At 43.6% G+C, this 23307-nt stretch overlaps 1 protein-coding gene across 7 annotated transcripts in view; it reads right to left on the reverse strand.

Moving 5' to 3' along the window:
- PKP4 (plakophilin 4) overlaps nt 1-23307 on the reverse strand; it is a 247002-nt gene that overhangs the window by 93966 nt on the left and 129729 nt on the right. The window lies entirely within an intron of this gene.

Raw genomic sequence — 23307 nt, forward strand, 5'->3', positions numbered from 1 at the left:
CATGTACACCCCCAAAGCTCAACCCCCCTCCCCTCCCCCCTACCCACATTCACTATGTTCCTGGCTGCAAACAAGAAAAAGTTACCGATCCCACTATAAAAATTCCAGTCACCAAGTTACTTCCTAACAGAGATTAAACATTAAACCAGCGCACAATAGATGTCCGTCTGCCAGTTTTATGGAGTGACATTTGGGTTGTTCTTGTGTCAGTAAATGACACCTTTGCCGCCACAAGATGTCTGGGAGGAGGGAAGAGAATATATTCTCGGGAGACCTCTGATTAAATTTTCAAAGGCAACTTTGCACAAAACTTTTGGTTAAGGAAGGTAAGCAGGGAAGGAGTATCCTGGGTGCATGGGTTGTGGCTGTCACTAGCACATTGTAATAGGTCTGACCTCCATTTATTGATGAAGAGTACCGTCCATACCACAGAATTTATTGCTTAAAACTACTTTCACCACCACCACCTCCACCTCCTATTTGGCCTCTAGTATACTATATACTGTTTTATGTTACTTTTTATGCACAGATATGCTTTCAACGTCTATCCTGTCCGGGGTTGCAAACACACTTCTGTGCATTATAATAATTAAGTAACTGGCTCCTGGGAGAGTTGGAGCTGAACGTTTAAAGTGGTACTAACATTCAGTGTAATTCCCAGCATGCATTCTACTGAATGTTAGTGCAGCTTCATGTGCTGGTAAATAAAGCTTTAGCTTTACTTTTGTTTTTTTTTGGGTCTTAAATGGAATAAAAGATCAGTGTACAGTATTACATTTGTGGCAGGACTTCTTCACATGTCTGCCCCTTTCAGACCGCACTTTGTAAACGGTATATTGCCGTTTTTTTACCGTTTTAAAACGGTAATCTGTGCGGTCTGAAAGGTGCAGATCCAATTAACCGGTTTGAAAAGTCACGGACATTGTAATTGTATTACAATGTCCGTGACTTCTCAAAAAGAGCTTTTTATATTCCTGCCAAGCGTAGGTAGCTGCTCGGCTGCTCTCCCAAACTGTACTGGGAAGCACCAAGATTCTATTATGTGAACCTCAGCTTCAGATGTAGAAGAGCAGGAGGGAAATAAAGTATTGATTGTATCCCTGTTTCGTTTCCTTACTTACAGGGCCATGGAGGAGAGGTGACCCTATTTACTGATAAACCTTTGCTTCTTGCATCAATCCAAGTGACAAAATTGCATACCTTGCTTGGCTCTATCCATAACAAGGTAAATATACAGTACTGGAAAATATTTCTCCTCAGATTAGGGGCCTAAATGTTAATAATTTATTATTGATATAAAAAAAAAAAACCCTCTTAATAGATTTCTATAAATAATCTGGTTTAGTTGATGTTTATGTTACTTCCTCCATGAACTATCTATATTTTGGAAGAGGGAAGTAAAACATTTCTATTATGTATTATTTCACATAAAAGTCGAACTCTCACATATTTACTTATTAATAGGAGCGTATTACCAAATTCTCTCAACAAGATAAAATTGAAATATTTGCCAGACTGCAATGGAACAGAGCACTTATGAGGAAAATAACAATGGCAATTGCAGAACATTAGTCATTACTAAGTAACAACTTAAAGCAGCAAGTCTGAATAGATTGTTTCGTCTTCCTTTAACCCTTTGAGGGCCAAGTGGATTTGTCAAAATAGGTGTAAAAATTGCTAAGCAAACATTTTTATTCATTATAGTGACCTGTAATGTTTACCTTATAGAGGAAACATCTATTTGTACCCATTTGTCATTTGAATTGATATAACAAATGTGAGCGCCGCTGGAATTTTCAGCGGATATGTTGAACAGCTCTCACATATGTTGGCACTCAAATGGTTAAATAGGCAGTTGGGTACATTTTAAGCATGTAAATGATATCCACTATACTTGGTACTACTTCAACAAATCATTAACTAGTTTTCAAGGAGTGAATACAGGCCGTCAAAGTCAGTCCGCTAACAGGCAAAGGTTCTAAACAGAAGGAGGATGTGGGAGCATGTTACCTTGGAAACAGAGCTCAGAGTGTTTTCAAAGTCTAACTGCTCACTATATTATGTACCATGTAGCACTTGCTGGGATCGCATGCAAAATGACTAATATATATATATATATATATATATATATATATATATATATATATATATATATATAATGCTGTCGGGGGATCGCGTGTGACTTCTTCCCTCCGAGAAGTTGCACAAGTGCATGGGGGCCTTAAGCCTAGTGTTATACGAGTACTTTGTCCAGCTTTTAAACCTAGCTGCATTTCAGCAACATGTTTCTGGACACAACAGGGAGTGTTATTGTAGAGGAGGGGTATCCAACTCCAGTCCTCGAGAGCTACCAATCATTCACGTTTTCCATGCCACCTAGCTGGTGCAGACCAGCTCACTAACACATTACAAAATTCATTGCTCACTAACACATTACAAAAGATCCACCGGTGCAGCTAATTACTTTAGTGGATTTTATGAGGAGACCTAGAAAACGTAAACAGTTGGTAGCTCACAAGAACCGAAATTGGCTACCTCTGGTGTAAAGATGCTCTCTGTAGTGCTCATGTAAAGCACAGGTTCTCAAACTCGGTCCTCGAGACCCCAACACAGTGCATGTTTTGCAGGTCTTCTCACAGAATCATATGTGAAATGATTAGCTCCACCTGTGGATCTTTAAAAATGTGTCCATGAGTTATGAATGCACCTGCCGGGTGGTTTGTGGGGGGTACTAAGGACCGAGTTTGATTACTACTGATGTAAAGTAATCGCAGTTCCACTGCCAAATCGCTCAAGGAACATGTGGGAAAATTTTCATGGGTGAGAAATCAATGAGTGGGGAAGTAGACAAGTTATATCTTAACCAATTAATCAGCTTCTAGCTAGCATTTATATAAGTACAGTCTATAAATGATTGGCAGATGGTTTGGTGGAAGTTCTGTATTTGGTATGGTAAGGGACATCACATTCTCACTGGCACAAATCATTTGAGGAATGTTTTTTCCCCACTTTCATTACAAATATCTTTGGCTTGCCATTTAATCCGCATTCTGTATAGGTGGGTGAGTATTAATAAACTAGGTGATTCATCGCGCCCTACGGGCGCTCTTCACACCGTCGTAAGGGGCTGCGCCCCCTTAATTTGTGAACGTTTGTATATGAGAAATATGGTTAGAATTGTATGAAAGATGCCCTGTATTGCAACTTAGGTGTCCGCGAATCGCGGGAGGGGGGGTCGCGGAGGGTGCCGCGAATTGCAGGAGGGGGGGTCGCGGGGGGTGCCGCAAATTGCAGGAGGGGGGGTTGTGGGGGGGGTGGATGCTGCGAATCGCGGGAGGGAATGCAGAGAATCGCGGGAGGGGGATCGCGGGGTGGGTTGCCGCAAATCGCGGGAGGGGGGTTACGGGGGCGGGGGTTGCGGCGAATCATGGTAGGGGGGGTCGCGGGGGGTGTGCCGTGAATCACGGGAGGGGGGGTCAGGGGTGGGGTGCCGAGAATCGCGGGGGGGGGGGGGGGTGTGTGTGTGCCGTGAATCGCAGGAGTGGGGGTTGCGGGGGGTGGGGGGGTGTGACGCGAATCGCCACAAGAAAAAATCAACACAGAAGGTCAACACATGTAAATGTTGACATAAGTGTGGCACTTCATTGGTGTCCATGTCGACACATGAGAATGAATATGAAAATATTAAAAAAATGACAAAAAAACTTCAAAATCTCATGTCAACCTTTTTCATTGTCGACCATAGCCATGTCAGTGTTTTCCATGTGCAATTTAATTCTGGAGCTGCCGCGAATCACGGGGGGGTGCCGCGAAATTGCGGGAGGGGGGGTCGCGGGGGTGGGTGCCGCGAATCGCGGGAGGGCAGGGTTCACAGGGGTTCCGGTGGGGGGTTGCCGCGAATTGTGGGAGGTAGGGGGTCACGGGGGGTGCCGCGAATCGCGGGAGGGGGGGTTGCGGGGGGTGTGACGCGAATCGCCACAAGAAAAAAAATCAACACAGAAAGGTCAACACATGTAAATGTTGACATAAGTGTGCCACTTCATTGGTGTCCATGTCGACACATGACAATGAATATGAAAAAATTAAAAATAAATCTTCAAAAACTCATGTCAACCTTTTTCATTGTCGACCATAGCCATGTCAGTGTTTTGCATGTGCCATTTAATCCTGGGGCTGCTGCGAATTGCGGGGGGGGGGGGGGGGGGTGCCGCGAATCGCGGGAGGGGGGTCGCCAATCGTGCAAGGGGGGGTCGCGGGTGGGTTCTTTTTGCCGCGAATCGCGGGAGGGAGGTCGCGGGGGGTGTTTTTTCCGCGAATCGGGGGGGGGGGGGGGGGGCCGGGCACGGGGGAGGGTTTGCCGCGATTCGCGGGAGGGGGGGTCGCGGGGTGGTGGTTATGCCGCGAATTGCGGGAGGGGTCGTGGGGGGGGTCTTTTTGCAGCGAATCGCGGGAGGGGGGGGTCGCTGGGGTGTTTTTGCTGCGAATCGCGGTAGGGGGGGTCGCGGGGGAGCGGGTGTTTTTGCCGCGAATCGCGGGAGGGGGGGCGCGGGGGGGGGAGGTTTTGCCGCAAATCGCGGGAGGGGGGCGCTCACCTGGTGGCTGTGGAGTAGCAGTGCTGGGCAACATGGGAAGGCAGTGGGTGTCTGGCACTGTCTGTGGGCTCACTGGGCTGGTTCTCTGTCACATACAGATGGGTCTTGTCCCATCCTTGCTGGCGGGTCGCCAGAACGTCTGCGCTGGCGACACGCCAGCGAGGAGACTGAGACGCGCGTGCGTCGCACGCGCGTCTCAGTCGCTAGCGCGACGGAAACCCTGTCCGTCTCCGCCTCAGGGAGACGGACAGGGTTAGGGGGGGTGCGGGCAGGCGGCGGGGACCCCGGGTTACCGCCGGCAAGCCGGCGGGGACCCGGGGGAACGGATGGAAGCGCCGTCGGAAGGGGACACGCGCGCCTCTCGTGCGCGCGCGTCCCCTTCTCACCATCGCCATGGAGCTGGCGGGGGATGGCGGCTGGCGACGCCAGCGCCATCCCCTGCCAAGATGGGACAAGACCCATCTGTACCTCCCAACATGACCCTCTCCAGGAGGGACACAATGCTCTGTTTCTAGACTTCCCCTTAATGTATGATTGCCATCACCTGTTTTAAACAGGTTAATTTCTCAGAAAGGTGTTCAGCACAGATGAAGGCAATCACACATTAAGAGGAAAGTCCAGGAACAGAGCGTTATAGACACAGACACCCACTTTGAGTGACAGATGTAGCCAAATATATAGGAGATATTTTGCAATCTTTTCATCCTTAAATTTTTCAATTGAGCCGCATACAATAGCGAGCATATTTCAGGCAAGCTATCTTATAATATATCAGCTTGAAGAACAAATTGCTAATTTTTTGAGAGTGACTTTCAAAGTTAATCCATGTGAGGCTAGTAAGGTACTTAAAGAGGACCCATCACATTTCTGCCATCTGCCTTACCATATAGCATGCAGACATTTTCTGTTCTCTAAAGGGTGAACAGAATATAAAGTTACCAGCTGACCCAAACGTTCCTTTAAAATGGGAAATATTTGGAAGCCTGCTCAAGGCTTGGCTGCCATCTAAAGGCCCCATACACTGGTCCGATTTGACCTAATGACAAGTCGGACTAGTTTGCCCAGAGCTCCCCGGGAGGCTCACATGCGATTTGGCAACTTTATGTGCCATTTTTACATGCAAGAAATCGCAGGCGAGGTCTGAGCGGCATATGCGGCTGGAGCTCGTAGCGCCATTTTGTTAGGTGGCAGGATGCAACTGCTAAATATTTTAAACCGTCTGCATCAATGATGCCTATTCTATGTGACAGTCACATGGTCTGTCAGAGTAATGGCACACCAGTCCTCCACCTCTGCATCAATGATGAGGAAAAGGGGTGGTTCCCCTGCAAGAGGGGAAGAGGTGGTTCCCCTGCGTGAGGTGGTTCACTGGCTGCTGCAGTTTCAGGTTAGTCACACCTGATACATAAAACAAGGAAGGAATGGGGGGTTGCAGTGCTCAAATAAAATAGATAAATAGGTAAAATGAAAAGATTGAACTGATTGTACATAAAAAACAATTTATTAAATTCAAAAGTGATAAAGCCGCTGAGACAGCGAAACGCGTCAGTTCATTGCCCACACTTGCACTTTGCACTGAATCAGACCAGCCCCAGGATATCTTGTTATTGGACCTACAATTTATTTGGAAAAGGACTTTATCCGCCACGCAGATTAACCAGCAATACGGTGATTAATACACCCCTCACCTGGAAAACGATCCAGCTTTAGATGTCCTGGCTTCATACTTCTGGGAGGAATCAGACACCTTGGTCTTCAACACATGGTCTGCCAGAGTAATGGTATACCAGTCCTCCACCTTTGCATCAATGACGCCTGCTCTATCTGAGGGTCACGTGGTCTGCCAGAGTAATGGTACACCAGTCCTCCACCTCTGCATCAATGACGCCTGCTCTATCTGAGGGTCACATGGTCTGCTAGAGTAATGGTACACCAGTCCTCCACCTATGCATTTATGACGCCTGCTCTATGTGACAGCCACATGGTCTGCCAGAGTAATGGTACACCAGTCCTCCACCTCAGCACGAATGACGTCTGTTTTATGCGATGGTCACATGGTCTGCCAGATGGTACACCTCTCCCGCATATCTGCATCAATGATTTTGTCTATATTAATCTGCATGATTGCATCTCTCTATATAAATATATCTGAACACAAAAAGGAAAACAAAATGTTTGGGTTACAGTTCTTACAACCAACAAAAACAGCATTGCTTTTATTTATGAAGAGGAGCAATGCCTCAAACAAGCTTACACGCTATGCAAGTCTTTAGTATGAGGTTGGATTGGAAACCAGACCAAGTCATCAGTTCCCCAATTTGCTTTCTGCAGGAATGCAAGATAGATTCATATCTGCACTCCAAGATGCTGCACTCTAGTGCAATAAAGCAGAATTGACTTTTCCTCCACCTGCTGTAACCGATAGCAAGTTTATCCACAAAACTGCCAATATTTATTCTTGTTTCTGACTTTCTTAATATAGACCAGTTTTCTGCAATATCAACTGTAATGCAAATATACGGCATTATTAAAAATAGGCGCTTTCACCATCAGCCCTTCTGTGTTTTAAAATCTAGACCAGTGTTTTACAAGCACTGTGCCGTGGCACACTAGTGTGCCTTAAGCTGTTCTCAAGTGTGCCCCCAGATCTAGAGATGCCCAAACCAGCTTACAGCCACAACCAGTTCAATTGTTATTTACTGGTCTCTTCTTTTCATGTGAAGAGGCCATGTATTTTATATTTGTTACCTGTGGGGACCAGATTGTTTTTTATATGGGGGCCAATAGGTTTTTTTTTTTTTTCCTGTGGGGGCCAATGTGTTTTGTCCTGTGGGGATCTTATGGTGTGCCTTGGTTATTTTAAAATCTTATTTAGTGTGCCGCAAGGTAAAAACATTGAAAATCATTGATCTAGACCAGTGATGGCTAACCTTGACACTCCTCCTGTTGTTGAACTACACATCCCAGCATGCCCTGCTACAGTTGTACTATTTGGCCATGTTAAAACTGATGCATGCTGGGAGTTGTAGTTCAACAGCTGGAGTATCAAGGTTAGCCATCACTGGACTAGACAATGGTTGTAGCCACTTGGTCCCCCACAGTTCCTCTTGGCATGTGAGAGGTATCTCCACTGCCTGACACTGGTATGTTTGGAAGGAAGTTCAGGGTACTCTGCAGCTGAGACCCATATACTATAACCTAGAAAAGTGTGTGTGTAGACATCTGGTAGGCACATTTGACTCCTACTGGTTTCTAAAGAACCAACAGGCAACAAGATCAGACAATGTATAGCTTGCAGGTCTCACAGAACTGAGGTCTTGGGTTGCGATTCCCAGCAGAACCCTATGTGTGTAGAGTTTGTATGTTCTCCATGTGTTTGCATAGGTTTCCTGCAGTGTACTCTAGTATCAAAATGTGTTGGTAGGTTAAGTTCTGCTGATACAGGGACTGATGTAAAAGACTAATTACGGGATATCTAACCACGCTTTATGACAGCAGGATCTTGTGCAAAGTGTTCACTGCCCAATAGGGTAGAGAGAGTACTGCTGAGCAAACATGGGTGAGAATCTACCCGTTATCCAGTATATACCATGCTATGGAACCCTTTCTGTGCCATATGAATAAAATGTACTCTAAACAAATCTTTATGTAAAACATGTTCGGTATAGCAAAATATAAAAATAAAAAGCATTGCACCATTTTTGGTGACAAAGGGGTTTGGGCCTTCGATTCGATCATGCAATTTTTATGGTATTTTACTCTAGAAATGCCCTGAAATAGACATAATACCCTGTATTAACTAGTCATTGCAAAAATAACAATGTCCAGCCTATATATAACAAAGGGTACACATCCACATTAAAGTGGGTCCTTTACTGTGACCTATATATTCTTGAAGTCATGTCTATCGGGGAATATACTGTACTAGAAGCTTACACAGATCAAAAAACAGGAGAGTCAATAATGACATACGGGATTAATGGATTTGCTAAGGAGAACACGATTCCAGATGGTAACTTAGTGAAGCCATTTACTGCTTCTGAAAGTTCTGTTTGCATATTGCACGCCTAGCATCTGAGAAGCCGCCACTATGGAGTCACCCATGGGACAAAGTAAACCCAAAAACAGATCATGGAAATAATGGATTGTGAACAGGGGAAGCGCCGAACAAGTGTAACATTTGGTTTACAGCACCAGTGTCTCTCGTATAAACTCAGAGCCGCGTCTTCAGAAGACGAAGCCCAGCGACAGATGTTTCTTGCTCAATGTCATTTTGCCACATCGTTTTTACTACCAAGCAAAAAGCAGCAGCAGGGATTACAGTGAAGAGACTTTAATTAAACAAATGCAATATTAATGAGGGGCTTGGCAATTGCGCAAGACAACGAGCTGCCGTGCTGCAATGCCCCGTACGAAAATTCTAACCCACGCCGGGACTTTGATGTCATTCAACGTGACATTATTAATATGGCAATTAGTCTAAACCGAAAAAAAAAAAAAAACTTATTATAGGATTGTTATTTATGTAAGCTGACATTACAATGCAGCCTATTCACCGTACAGGACTCAAGAATGAGGCCCGTCGTTCAGACCACACAATGGCGGCTACTGAGTGATGTTGCTACTTCTATTTTTCCCATGTTATAGGAACCGCTGAATATATAGTGCATGAATATGCATCTCCAGTTAAGGATATAAATGGGCGGCAGTCAGTGCGGAATATGGTCGCTAGGTTGTTGCTGTTAATATGGACATACATTAGGACGTCCACTAAAGGTCGACAGGGCTTAGTTCGGGTTAACATGGCTAAGGTCGACACAAGCATTAGGACAGTCGAAAGGTCAACATGAGTTTTTCATACCCAATAGGGCGTGGAGGGAGAATATAAAAGAGTGCAGAGCACAGCGAGGCACCATGCCCGAAGCATGGGGAGCGCAGAGAGCCATGCGACGCAGTACATCATTGTACGGTACACTGATACTTGCGTCAAAATTCGAAACAAAAAAAAAGAGCAAAAAACCATGACTGTCGATCTAATGCTTTTTTTCCGACCTCCCCCCCCCCAGTCAACCTTAGCCATTTTGACCTATTTCATGCGTCAACTTAAGACCTGTCGACCTAATGTACAGTATGTCGACCTTCATAGTGTTGACCCTATGGCCGATACCAGTCTGTGCTCTGGTGTAAGATATTCCGCTCATAATGCAGCAGGAATATAAACGTAGGGCGGCCGGTTGTGTTGCTGGACCACAATAATAATGCAGCAGGAATATAAACGTAAGGCGGCCGGTTGTGTTGCTGGACCACAATAATGATGCAGCAGGAATATAAACGTAGGGCGGCCGGTTGTGTTGCTGGACCACAATAATAATGCAGCAGGAATATAAACGTAGGGCGGCCGGTTGTGTTGCTGGACCACAATAATAATGCAGCAGGAATATAAACGTAGGGCGGCCGGTTGTGTTGCTGGACCACAATAATAATGCAGCAGGAATATAAACGTAGGGCGGCCGGTTGTGTTGCTGGACCACAATAATAATGCAGCAGGAATATAAACGTAAGGCGGCCGGTTGTGTTGCTGGACCACAATAATAATGCAGCAGGAATATAAACGTAAGGCGGCCGGTTGTGTTGCTGGACCACAATAATGATGCAGCAGGAATATAAACGTAGGGCGGCCGGTTGTGTTGCTGGACCACAATAATAATGCAGCACTGATAATTATTCTACAAATATAATTAAACAACATTACAAGCAGCTTTTATACCTCATTACACTTATGCTGCCACTAGAGGCTGTATCATAAGAATGTACAGTTTGAAAGATGCATGTGGAATACACTAATGCTGATTACAATTTCTGGATGGTTTCAGCTTTAAAAACAAACAAAAAAAACACACATATTAAGGAAGCAGCTCCTTTACTGTGACTTTCCTATCCAGCCTAATGGCACCATGCACCGGGATGCCAGCACTCACAGTACCGATTCCACCATCCTGACAACAGAGACTGGCACCGGAATCCCAACATCAATAAAGATGCTGGGTACGGGAGTTATGGTTAGACACTTTCAGATTGCATCTAAATTACCGTGTTCATGACTGTCTGTTGCCGATTGGACTTGGACTTGTAATAGGTGCAATCTAAAAAGGCTTACCAGGTCCAGCAAACTGGGCATTAAGAACCAGTAGAAAAGCAGGGTTCTTACCGGTTGATTGCCATGTTGCTGTGCAACGTAAACGGGTTTAACTGGTTGAGTGACTCACACTGATGGCGGAGGCAGTGCTTGGAGCCCCGTCAGTGCTGCCTCCTCCCCAATGATGCTCCACCCCCGCATTACATCAGCGAACCAATATCATCGCCGGGTCGCTGAAGAGGCCAGAGAGCTAAATGCAGGGTCACTCTGAACTGAATAGTTTAAAATTCCCGATGCGACCCTGCATTTTGCAATCTGAAAGCGATATAAGAGGGGGTTAGGGATAGGCTGCAGGGTACAGGGCTTAGGCTCTAGTGGAGAGGGTTAGGATGCAGGGTTGGGGAAGGGGGGACCCACACTTAAAGGCATATATATCTCAAAATAATTGAGAGGTCTTGTTTAAAAGACTGAATTACTGTATTTAACCTGACTTATTAAAAAAAGGTAGCTTGCCGGGGCTATTTACCAAGCTTTGCAGATATGGCAATGAAGCAGCTCAGGGAGAGGCGATGACAGTTATACAGGAGGCTAAGTGACATGTTTATAAACAGATATCCGAGGAACCACTATGATTGGAGGAAGAGCTTCCTACACATAGCAGACTTCCTGTCACTAATCCTATTAATAGACACTACAAACATCCTGTTTTGCCTGAAAATAGACTGTACTGCAAAGGTAAATAGAATGTTAAATATGGGAAGTCCTGCCAGACCTTTCACGTACATATGAAAGATAGAAACTGTAATAGAAATAAAAAAAAAGTATTTGTCTATAATTAGTACTCACTATTGTTTTATTTATTTATGACCCGGGGTCATTTTCTAGTCATGATACGGCGTATCGTAATAGTTTCTCAGTCTGCGTGTAACCAATATGTGCTTTGTGTACTAGCCCTAGCCCAATGAGGCTGTGCTTTGTGTACTAGCCCTAGCCCAATGAGGCTGTGCTTTGTGTACAATGATTAATGCTTTTCATGCTAGACAATCGCAACTCAAAAGTAAATCATCTCTAACTTTCAGAAGTTACGATGTACTTTGTAAAAGTATGTCCCGGCCCTCATTTTAGAGTAATATATACATAATGGTTGGGTCTGTGGGGATGTGCTCTGCTACAGCCAATCTAGTGGCTTCTTTGATGTCTCCCTGGCCCATCCAGCAACCAAGCTGCAGTGGGAACTTTAAGTAGTGGAGGAGCCAGCCTAAAGCCTATAACTCCTTGATGTAGCTGCCCAGCATATATACCCTTCCCATACCCACAAAATGACAAACATACCCACCCCCCATGCTCACAGTACCCAGCACACACACACACACACACACCCCCCACACCCTATACCCACAGAGTGCCCGGCATACACATACACACCCCATACTCAAAAATGCCCACCATACCCCCTAAAATACCCAATCAGTGCACACATACACCACCCACACATACTTTCACAGTGCCCATTATACAGCCCCATTACCATTCAGTGTTTAATATATTATATATGTATACATATATGTATATATATTGCTGATTAGTCCAAATGCTTTACATTTTCATGTATTTCTCATGTCCTCCTTGAAATCCTTGATATGGAGGAAGGAAGATCAGAAATTTGATAATGAAACTGAAAAACAGATCCATCAAAGATGCATAAACTGCATAAAAATGAGTTTATGAATAGGAAACCAAGCTACTGCATATCACCCTAGGCAGTACTTCAATGTAAAGGAAATTAAATGCAAAATTGTGATGATCCGTTCCCTTCACACACTTCCCACATCAGCTGCAGCTCCAGAATGGGTAAAGCACATTTCATGAATCGCACTGCAATGTCTGCAGTTTACAATGGGCAGAAACATCAAATGAAAACAGACAATTTAATCATATCTCCACTTGGGATCTTCTAGTAAGTTAGAAATAATAGGGGATTCACAAACTCCGATTGGAAAAACAATCAGGCACAGCAATGGCCCTGCAAATTGAATATAACACATTAAAGCCAGTTAACGAAGTTAAGTCATTTTTATACAATTCATTTCACTGTATGGTGACCGATGAAGCTAGACCGGAAAATGAACAAATTTGCTGAATTATGAATAATGAAGCGGAACAAAGCATATTCGGCATATAATAAACTGATGGACCATTCTCTTTTAATGCTGCTGTAGAGTTCATACATTTTATATACTCAGATATGACCATGTAATAATTTACACATGTAATAGATTATCCTTTAATGGAACAACCTGCGAGCATGGTCTGTGCAGGGACCATTAGACAGGTGTAGAGACCCACTGCAGTACTGTGCGGAGAAACACAGCGTGAAGGCGGGTAGATCAGTATACACAGATAGTAATCACTGTTCCCTAACAGAGGTGTTCCGTTATCTGAATGGCCTACGTCTAGTCGACACACGAAAATGTTAATACAAGCTTTTCACGCTATTCCCCCCCTAAACTTTTTTCATGCTTTACCATTTCCAATCCACGTGGATGGGGAAGTGTGCCATAGAGGAAGCATTGTGAGCCATAGAGGGAACGCAGTGTAGTATTCGGGGGTCCCCGTAATCAGGTATCGACATTGACAAAAATAAAATGTAAATAAACTCTTGTCAACCTGATCTTCTGTCAACACATGTCAACCTTTTGCTTGTGCCAATATTTTAACACTGTTTAACGTCAACGTGATCCACATCCTTTAAAACACAGGTAGTCAATGTGCAGCATGACCGCAATCAAGCCCAATAAACAGAGATCTCAGAAGGTCCAACCGTGCATTTTAATCACATGGAAACACTGGCGCATCTGTAATGGGTTTAAGGTGTGCGGTGCACATGAGTTCCTGGGTCCAGAGTGTGCGCACCCCCTGCACCCACGTAATACTTACCCCTCTGTCGATCTGGCGCAGCATCAAAAATCACTTCAAAATTGGCCGCCGTGGCCATTATTTGGTGATTCACACATGCGCAATATAGAGGTGTCCCCTGGAACGCTGCGCCATGTTCATGGAGACTTGTGCATGTGCAAAGTCTAATGCACAATGGCCAGAGTCTACTGCACAACCGGAGCCGAGGGTGCCCAATCGGAGCCTGGCATGGATCCCTCCTCTCTAAGCATAAGAATCTTCAAATAGGAAGTAAAGGCCCCAATACACTATACAAATCCACTATGTATGACATCAGATCCGCTGCACGGTCCCGATTGGAGGTTGGACCTGCTTTCTGGGGACAATGAGGAACAGTGGGCAGCCACCAGTAGTATACAATTCCTGTGTGTTGAGATCTTACAACAAGAAAATCCCCTGAGTTCTGTACAACCTTCATTTACAGAAATCATATTTTAAGGAGGTTTGACAGCAGTATTACCAGCAGTTGGTACATTTACTGACCGTAATAAAATTATATATATATTTAATATGTATTTCATGATCTGTCCAGAATAATTTAAGTGTATAGTTTTTCACTGGATATTTATGGAGATTTAAAGTGTAATTAAACGCAGTTATAAATATAGACGGTGCTGAATTATCATCAATACGATTGCTTAGATTGTCCAACAATATAGATCTGATTGAGATGAAAATTGGCAACAATATGCTAGTCTCAACAAACAAGAACTTTATTTTTGGCAAGTTATCCCTACAATATGTGACCAATGAAAAGCCAGATCTCTTATAGAAGGCAAGACGCATATCACAAAACCATAAGATAGAGGCACGCTCCTGGGATACCACGTGTGCACAAATCATCACAATTGCAGCCTAAACTAGCTTGGCAAGCAAATCTGTAGGATGGAAGATGAATTGCCTCACTACACCCTGCGTACCACCGAGCCCTTCTGGTCTAACCTATAGAAGGCATGTCTACTTGATTGATGCTTTAGATTCTGATAGAAGATGTACACATCTAGTAGGTTTTCTAAATAGGGAATACCACTGGATTAGTTCCTATTACTTCTCACGGAAAGGTCTGCTCACCTCGCTTGTTCTGTTTCCCATCTCCCCTACCAGTGGGATTAGCAGATCCAGAGATTGTATCTGAAATGTTTTATCTGTCATTTACAGAGTTAGTGTATTACGATTAACGTTCTACTTCCCCACAAGTGCACGCATGGAGGGAACACGCAGCCTTGCTTCATATGTACATTTTATACAGGTCATGTAGCATACTGTGCCAAGTAGACTGCTACAACTGAAGGCAGTTTTGGAACTTGTGGGTTGCAGGCCCAGGTGCAAAAATATAATTTACCCAAGTTCACAATATAAAACGTTGTGAAATTTGCCTAAGTAAACGCTGGGGAAAGAAAAAAAAAGAAAAATAAATAGAAAGAAAGAACGATAGAAAAAAGAAAGTGAAAGAAAAAGAACGAAAGAAAGAAAAAGAACGAAAGAAAGAAAAAGAACGAACGAAAGAAAAAGAACGAACGAAAGAAAAAGAACGAACGAACGAAAATAATCTCTTCACTGGGCAAATAGTAATATCTCACTCTCTCTCTACACACACACACACAATAAAATATGCATCGTAAAAGCTACCGTGGACCTAGTCTGATTTGGAAAATTGTTAAAAACATAAATAAGCTCCATGGTTAGTCACAATATAGCTCATCTGGTAACATTATAGGGTTGTTTCAATTAGCCCCAGGCCCTGTGATGTGCGCATTGCAAGGGAGTGGGAAGAAAGGACAGTCTTGTATTTTATTCCCACTTCAAAGGTCTGCGCCACGCTGTTGAAGAATCAATCAGTGCGCCAACTGCTGCTAAATCTCTTCGCAAATCCTTGTTTTTTTTTTTTGCACAGACAGACTTTGTAGCAGATTAGGAATTGCCTTTACCTAGGACATCCTAACACAAATGACCAATAATAGACTACTTTCATCAAAAAGACTTATCTAATATTAACAAATCTAATGGGCCCTACACACGGGGCAACATTCATGCATTTTCTGAGCGATTTTACTAAATCACTCAGACAATGGCCAGTATTCAATGCTCCCAATTCCCGGTTTTTTTTTGGCGAATCAGGCTGTTTTCACTCCTTGCAGTGAATTTTTTTCACTGAAAAGATGATTCACCCTTTTTAATGTTCACCGAAAGCGAACAGTGAATGCCGGCCAGTTCTCCGTTTCATGCTCGCTGCAATTCGCTGGTGTATTTCAATGGGGTTTTCACTGGAATTCGCAGAGAGTGTATTCAATGCTAGGATGGCGAATTGCTTTCTCCTTGATTTTTGCCATGATTCACCATTTTGCATTCATCTTTTTAAGGTGAACTGGAAAGTGATCTTTTAAAATAAAGGTTTTTTTTCTTTTGGTGTCAAAAAATCAGATTTTTTTTTTGTGAAGGGGCATGTTATTTTTATTCATGTGCTTGAAGCACATTAATATATATTAAATAAAAAACAAAAACGGTTAAACATTTTTTTTACACTTTCACCAGCAGGGGGCCGGGAAACGCTCATTGGATATTCATATATTCACTTCACTCTGGTCCCGTGCGGGACCAGAGAAGCGGCTCCCTAACCCCCTGTCCCATGCCAGCATTCCCGGGGGGCAGCCTCAGCTGCCTGTGCCCCGGGAGTCCTCCCCCACAAATTCTGGGGCAGGCAGGGAGGCCCCTGCTGCATTGAATAGGGTGACAGGGAGGGCTGGCAGCGAATGCTGCAGCCCCCCTCTGGAACCCTGCGAATGTGCAGCAAATCCTAAACAGGATTCGCTGCACATGGAGAAAAAAAATAATTGAATACTCCCCATAGCCTGAAAACACATGTACTGTAAATGGCTTTGTGTGTGTGTGGTCGGAGCCAGTGTTCTCCAAGGAGAACACTGCCCCTGACACCTAGCACAGGGCTGTGTGCTGAGAGAGACAGAGGGGCAGATTTATTAAGCTCGGTGAAGTGATAAACTTATGGTTTTTACAATCTGCTCATTTAAGTTGGGTACACACTGGTGACAGGGACATCGTAACGAATCCGTCAGCCCGGGTTGCCCGCACACACTTAGCGATGTTAATGAAGGACAGAATAATCAGATCCCATCATTCTTAACATGCTACATGCTACAGGACATAAGGGATATGTGCTGAATTAAATCGATGTTACCTGATCCGGTGGGTCGGACTGACATATCACTCAGTATATACCTTGCTTCAGTCAATCTGTTACAGAAAGTTAATTTCATTTTTTCAGCTCCGTAACAGAAACATAATTTGCCAGCAGCTAAGAACCATGTGGCCCATCTAGTCTGCTCATACCATACTGTAGCCTTGGCTAATATAGGTGTCAAATAATGACTTTGCTTCCCTTTAATCTCACCTTTCATAACAGACTTCCTCCTAAATATGCTTCTTTATAGCTGAAATGCTATTTTCTGATCCCTCTTTGGCCTGACTACTTTCAAAGGGGCACGGTCACTGTAGACGGCTAATAACCCAAATTATTTTCCTCAGCGATAAAGAAAACCTGGGCTGGACTATCTTTTTGAGCATTTGATAACTCAAAAACACCATGTCGGAAAGTGTTAAGGTCAGGAAGGATCACTGATTATTGGCTACGAGATTGCTTCTATACTTATCAGAAAGTGTTATAGGAAAATGTTCTGATATGTGGTAGTAAAGGGACAGACACTGAAAGACATTTAATTGGTTGTATATTTTAATGGCTGCTGCCATATAATCAGAAATCACTTGCGTCTGAAACTGCTGATGTGAATGGAGCATTTAAATTATCCTGTTCACTGGTTTACTGTATGCGACCGGCTTACAAAGACGTCTCAGCATGTCCGAAGCATAGACAGTCTGGTCTGTCAACTATGTTCTGCGTATTACTGATGGAAGATGGCAAGTATTACTAGATTAGCATTTTAAAGAGGAACAGACCCATCGCCTTGCCAATAACCAATGAAGCATTTCATTTTAAGGTATACCGTCTACATACCCCTAATGGAGGGAGCCATTTTGTGGGCTGAATACTAGTGACCTCAATTATGCATAAATTGCCTAATGGAGCCCACACACGCACCGATCCCGGCGTGCGTTGTGGGCTTAACTAGCACACATAGCATCGCATCGTATACCTTGTGCATACGATGTGCATGCGATGCTATGCTAGAAAAAGCTAGTACAAAAAGTATGTGCAGCACATACTTTTTGTACTGTACGATGAGGTGCCGCGGGAGCGTGCACCCCATCGTACAGCATCGCACCGCCGGCAACGGTGCGTGTGTGGGCTCCATTAGTGCTGTTACCAGATGCATTTTAAAAGCGTCATGTTTGGAGGTTTGTAGTAATGTGGCAGACTGCATTGTTAGAAGTGCCTCATACCTCAGTGACATCATGGGCTGCATCTCCAGAATTGCCTCAGACTAGGGATGGATATTGGAAGCCCACCATGCTGGAGAGGGGGGGGGGGGGGGGGGAGAACCATTGAATCACCATCAAGTGTTTTCCATTCAATGGCGGCAAACAACGTAATGTCCATTTCAAAGATGGCTCTGAATTCTGCTATGGTCGGGTGCATTTTCATAAAGCGCCTGAAACCCCAGTGATGACTCCACATTTAAGGATAAGGAAGGCTCACCCCCTTGTCACCATTTCATAACAAATTGATTGAGTTACATTGAAAAGTTTTAATGCAAAAAAGAGAATAAGGTTCTCTCTGACATTGGGTCTCTTAGAGGCTTATTTGACGTAACAGGTTTGCAACTTGCATTCCATACATGTTTAATATTCATTAGCGTGTTCAAAACAGTCACACGCCAAGGAGTTGCAGTAGGAATGTGTTAAACATGTCTTGCTCTGAACTAACGAAACCTCCTCCTATCACTTTGCCTGTCTCCCACCCACGCAGTTATTAAACACAGAGCGGAAAATACTGGTTAGTGAGACGTATGTTTCTGCAGAGCGTCAGATGAGCAGTATTTTTCTCTTTAATTCTGTTTACATGATTATAGTTGTGTGGCGGCACAAATGCTATGCAACTGCTACTTTTATCACCAGGCATAGCTAATTAACACTTACTGCAATTGGCTGCATTATAACAAATTGCAATGCGCAAACTTTTACTAGACCTGATCAGTTATCCGAGATGTAGCCTAATGCTATTTGTTTATAGTTTCTTTTATAGCCTATCATTTGTAATGTACAGAAATCAAGATTACAAAACAAAACGATACAGGTACATGCTTATTCTGTTTTATAGAGTAGGAATCACTGGGGCAGATGTATTAAGCCGGGCGAAGAGATAAACTGGAGATAAAGTGGAAGGAGATAACGCACCAGCCAATCAGCTGTGTTTGAAATATGACAGTTGGGAGTTGATTGGCTGGTGCGTTAACTCCTTCCACTTTATCTCCAGTTTATCTCTTCGCACAGCTTAATACATCTGCCCCATTGTGTGCAGGTGAAAGTGATTCTCTTCGAAAGCAGGGAAGAATTTCCTAATCGTCCCATATTCTGAGTAACTAAAGAAGGTGAACTTCAAGCTCGCTTCTGATCCGAGCCATGCAGATTGGTGGATCCTAGTATATCGCTTGCTCCTCTCGGGAGCCTGTTGCTCGTCTGCACAGCAATTTCTTTTATTTTGTGGTTTACAAGGGACCTCAATTTTAAATAGGTGGATATTGGGGGTGCTATTCCTACAGTCAATTGTACAAGATTTATAGGAGAAGGAAAAAGGAACTGATCGATGAGGAACGCACGAATAGTTAAGTATATATTAAAATGTAACTTTTATTAGGTTCTTTTGGTATAAAAAGAAAAAAAAACCATAATAAAAGTAACTTTTTAATATATACTTAACTAATAGTGCATTCCCCATCAAACAATTCCTTTTCCTTCTCTTAGAAAGATTGGTGGATTCACAGGAAGCAGGGAGCTGGTGATGTTACATGAGTTTATTACACACTGCTTTGAAAATTCACCTTTTTGACCTGCAGTAGATTCCGTAAACACAGGAAGGATACAGCAATGCATTTTACCACCATGGGCCACATATGAATTTCAATATTGAGGTTTACTGGGCATTTCAAGCTGGTTCAGATAGTCTATTTAGGTTTCTTTATTGTATTACTCATGGAATCTTTATTGGGGGAAAAAAAATAAATCAATATATAAGGAATCAATGGTCCCTGCTATGTTTTTGTATCTATTCACACATAGCGAAAGAGAAACGGACCGTGAAGTTTGCAAGCAGCAAAATAAGGAAACACTTGAATGGACACGAACAGACACATGTATACACAATAGGTTTCAACAACCCCTATGGATGATGAATTGTTGAATTATTGATTCTCAAGACACGAACCTCATTCATGCTTTGAAAACTTTGCATTCAACAATATGTAGCCCAAAACACTGTTAAACTAACAGAACAATAAAGTGTGTACAGATCAGCCAGATGCAGTTAGAAAACAGTTAAGTTAAATACCATTAAATTGTAATATTTAAATGTGATCAGAAACACATTCTTTCATACTGCTGAAGGCCTCTGAGCAGCCCTTTATGAGTATTCATCAAAAGCATGCTCCTACTAATCTGCAAACAGTAAGTATGCAGATATGATCCTATCAACCGCAATCACATTAAGGATGTCTACAAGACAATATTAGAAAGACAGCTGACTTTATTGGTTAGTCAACTGCTTTCTTTAAAGACATGCTTAAGTCTCGGCACATTTCCCAAAATGACACAAACATGTATTTCTGGAGTCTAGGAACATTGTACGAAACTCAATAAAAAACATGGGGTAACAACATTGTTTCCATGTCTGTATCAAGCTGCGAAGAGGCTGCTATCCAGGAACAATATTTGGGGCCTGTGTCAGAGCTAGGAGCAAATAAAAAAAAAAAGGTGTCATGTGTACCTGGGCAAAACCATGCTGCACTGCAGGTGGGGCAGATATAAAATGTGCAGAGAATTATAGTTTGAAGAAGGGAAAAGATATGCTCCAGTTTTAGTCTTAACTTTAGTCTAAGTAAAAGTTACCCACTACATTATATTAGGCAGCCATTATTTTACCTGGTTGGCAATAAAAAAAAAAAAAAAATGCATTTGCACCATACTTGCCTTTCCTCCCAAACATTGTGTGGGTCAAAATGCTAACATTCACAAGATCGTCACATTTTACCTTTGTCATTTTATTATTCAGAAAAATGGAGAGAAATTATTTTTTTTGTAACTTTATCGTGATTTTAAGAAACATTTGCCAGATGAGAAAGTATTATGGGCACAGCCTCTCATCATCACGTTAGGATATTACTGGGCAGCAACATACATTTTTAGGGAATATGATTAAAGGGTGCCTATACACGTTACAATAATTGCATGCGATTTGAACTACTAGATCGCATCACATGCGATTTGAATGCGATGCGATCCGAACCTAGTTCAAAAAGTATGTGCAGCAAAAACCTTTTGAACTGTGCTATGTCGACACCACTCAGTTGACATACTGCAAGGTCGACATGGGTCTAGGTAGACATGGGACAAGGTCGACAGGTCATTAGGTCGACACAAGAATTAGGTCTACATGGTCTAGGTCAGGGGTGCCAAGGGCTGTTTGTATGGGGAAAAAATCCTTCGGAGGCCATATGTAAAAATGTATTTTACAAATTGTCTTGCTGCAGCCATCCCACGCTCCGGCAGCTGCCACTGAATAGGACTGACAGTCTTGTTGATTAAGAGGAATCTTAACAAAAAGTAAAATAAAATAAAATAAAACATACCATTATAATTCCCATTAAAGACACTGGACTGTGAAAAAGTTTCACCCTTTAACCAACATATAAACAAATTTGTATATTTCCATTTCCCTAGTATAAAAAGACAGAAGATCTGCTTCACAGATACAAAAATATACAATGCACAGAACCACAACTTATCTGTAGGAATACACAAGGGAATACTAACATTATCGTCAAGGAAAGTAGCATCCTCTGAACATGGAGTTTTTGGGATCAAAAGCTTCAAATCCTCAAATCACTGCTTATACTGACAGTATGTCAGGAGGTGGAGGACATGGTGCCACCGTAGGTCTAGCTACACTCCTGGCCTTCACCATAGCCTTGTGAAAAATAAAAATATAGGTACTTATGAGTTATCCGGGCGCCCGATTTCTAAATCGGGTCGGATCGGGCACATCGCATCGCATCGCATGCGACCATCGGATGCGATGCGATGACCCGATTTTTCCATAGGAATCAATGTTAAAATGGACTGAGTCCATTTTAACATGGAATTCAATGGGAAAAAGGGGTCCTTTTCATACCCCTACTATCCAAGTGGGCATGGAGTTGGATATAAACCTGTGGCGAGCGTAGCGAGCCACCGAGCCCGAAGCGTGGCGAGCGTAGCAAGCCCCGCGAGGGGACATAGAATACCGTCCCCTCGCGGGGCTCGCTTCGCTCGCCACGCTTCGCTCGCCACGCTTCGGGCTCGGTGGCTCGCTTCGCTCGCCACAGGTTTATATCCAGCTCCATGCCCACTTGGATAGTAGGGGTATGAAGAGGACCCCTTTTTCCCATTGAATTCCATGTTAAAATGGACTCTGTCCATTTTAACATTAATTCCTATGGAAAAATCGGGTCATCGCATCCGATGGTCGCATGCGATGCGATGCGATATCGCATCGCATCTGATTGTATGCCTTAACTTAAGGCATACAATCAAAAAATCGGGCGCCCAGATAACTCATAAGTACCAAAATATATATACACCCGATTGTATTTTTTATTAAAGTTTTTATAATTGTATATGTCAGTCAATAGATAATATTCAGCTAAAACCAGATTTCCTAATTTGAAGTGGGAACATCAAACTCACCGTTCATAAAGGAAAAGGTTTTACACAACTATAGATTACTAGCACATGTGCTGTACTGTGAGCAGAGTACTAGAGACTGACTGCTCAGAGATTCTCCTTTACACTGTATGGGGGTAAATGACTAAAACGGGAGTTCTATTTCAGATGGGATGTTGCTATGGGCAACCAATCAGCCTTTAGTTATTTATTAAGAACCTTCTAGATGATAATAAATAGTATCTGATTGGTTGCCCATAACAATATCCCATCTGAAATAGAACTCCCATCTTATACCCCTTTCACACCAGAAATGCAGGTCCATGGGCCCCCCCATGATGCACAAAGGATGCAGGGACAAACCCGGGAATTCAGTTCCCGGGACAAGCAGGGACATTCCCGGGTTTGGACCCATTCACACTAGAAAAGTCCCTGCATTTTCTGGTGTGTGAAGGGGGCGGGAAGGAGGCCAGCAGGAGGTGGGGAGGAGGCGGGCAGCCGGCGGTATGGCGGCAAAGGTGGGGAGAATACTCACCCCGGTTGCTTGTCCTCTGTGCAGGCCGGGGATCCACACAGGCGGCGGCGCAAATGACGGGACAGGCGGCGGATGAAGAGGACGCAGCTCTCCGGGGCCTTCGCTGCTGCCGGAGAGCTGCGTCATCATCATCATCCACCGCCTGTCCCGTCATTTGCGCCCACCCCCTGCGTCAATTCACAGCCGGACAGGACACCGAGGAC

The sequence above is a fragment of the Crinia signifera genome, chromosome 7 (genome assembly GCF_055691185.1).
Source record: "Crinia signifera chromosome 7, ASM5569118v1, whole genome shotgun sequence".
Classification (NCBI taxonomy): domain Eukaryota; kingdom Metazoa; phylum Chordata; class Amphibia; order Anura; family Myobatrachidae; genus Crinia; species Crinia signifera.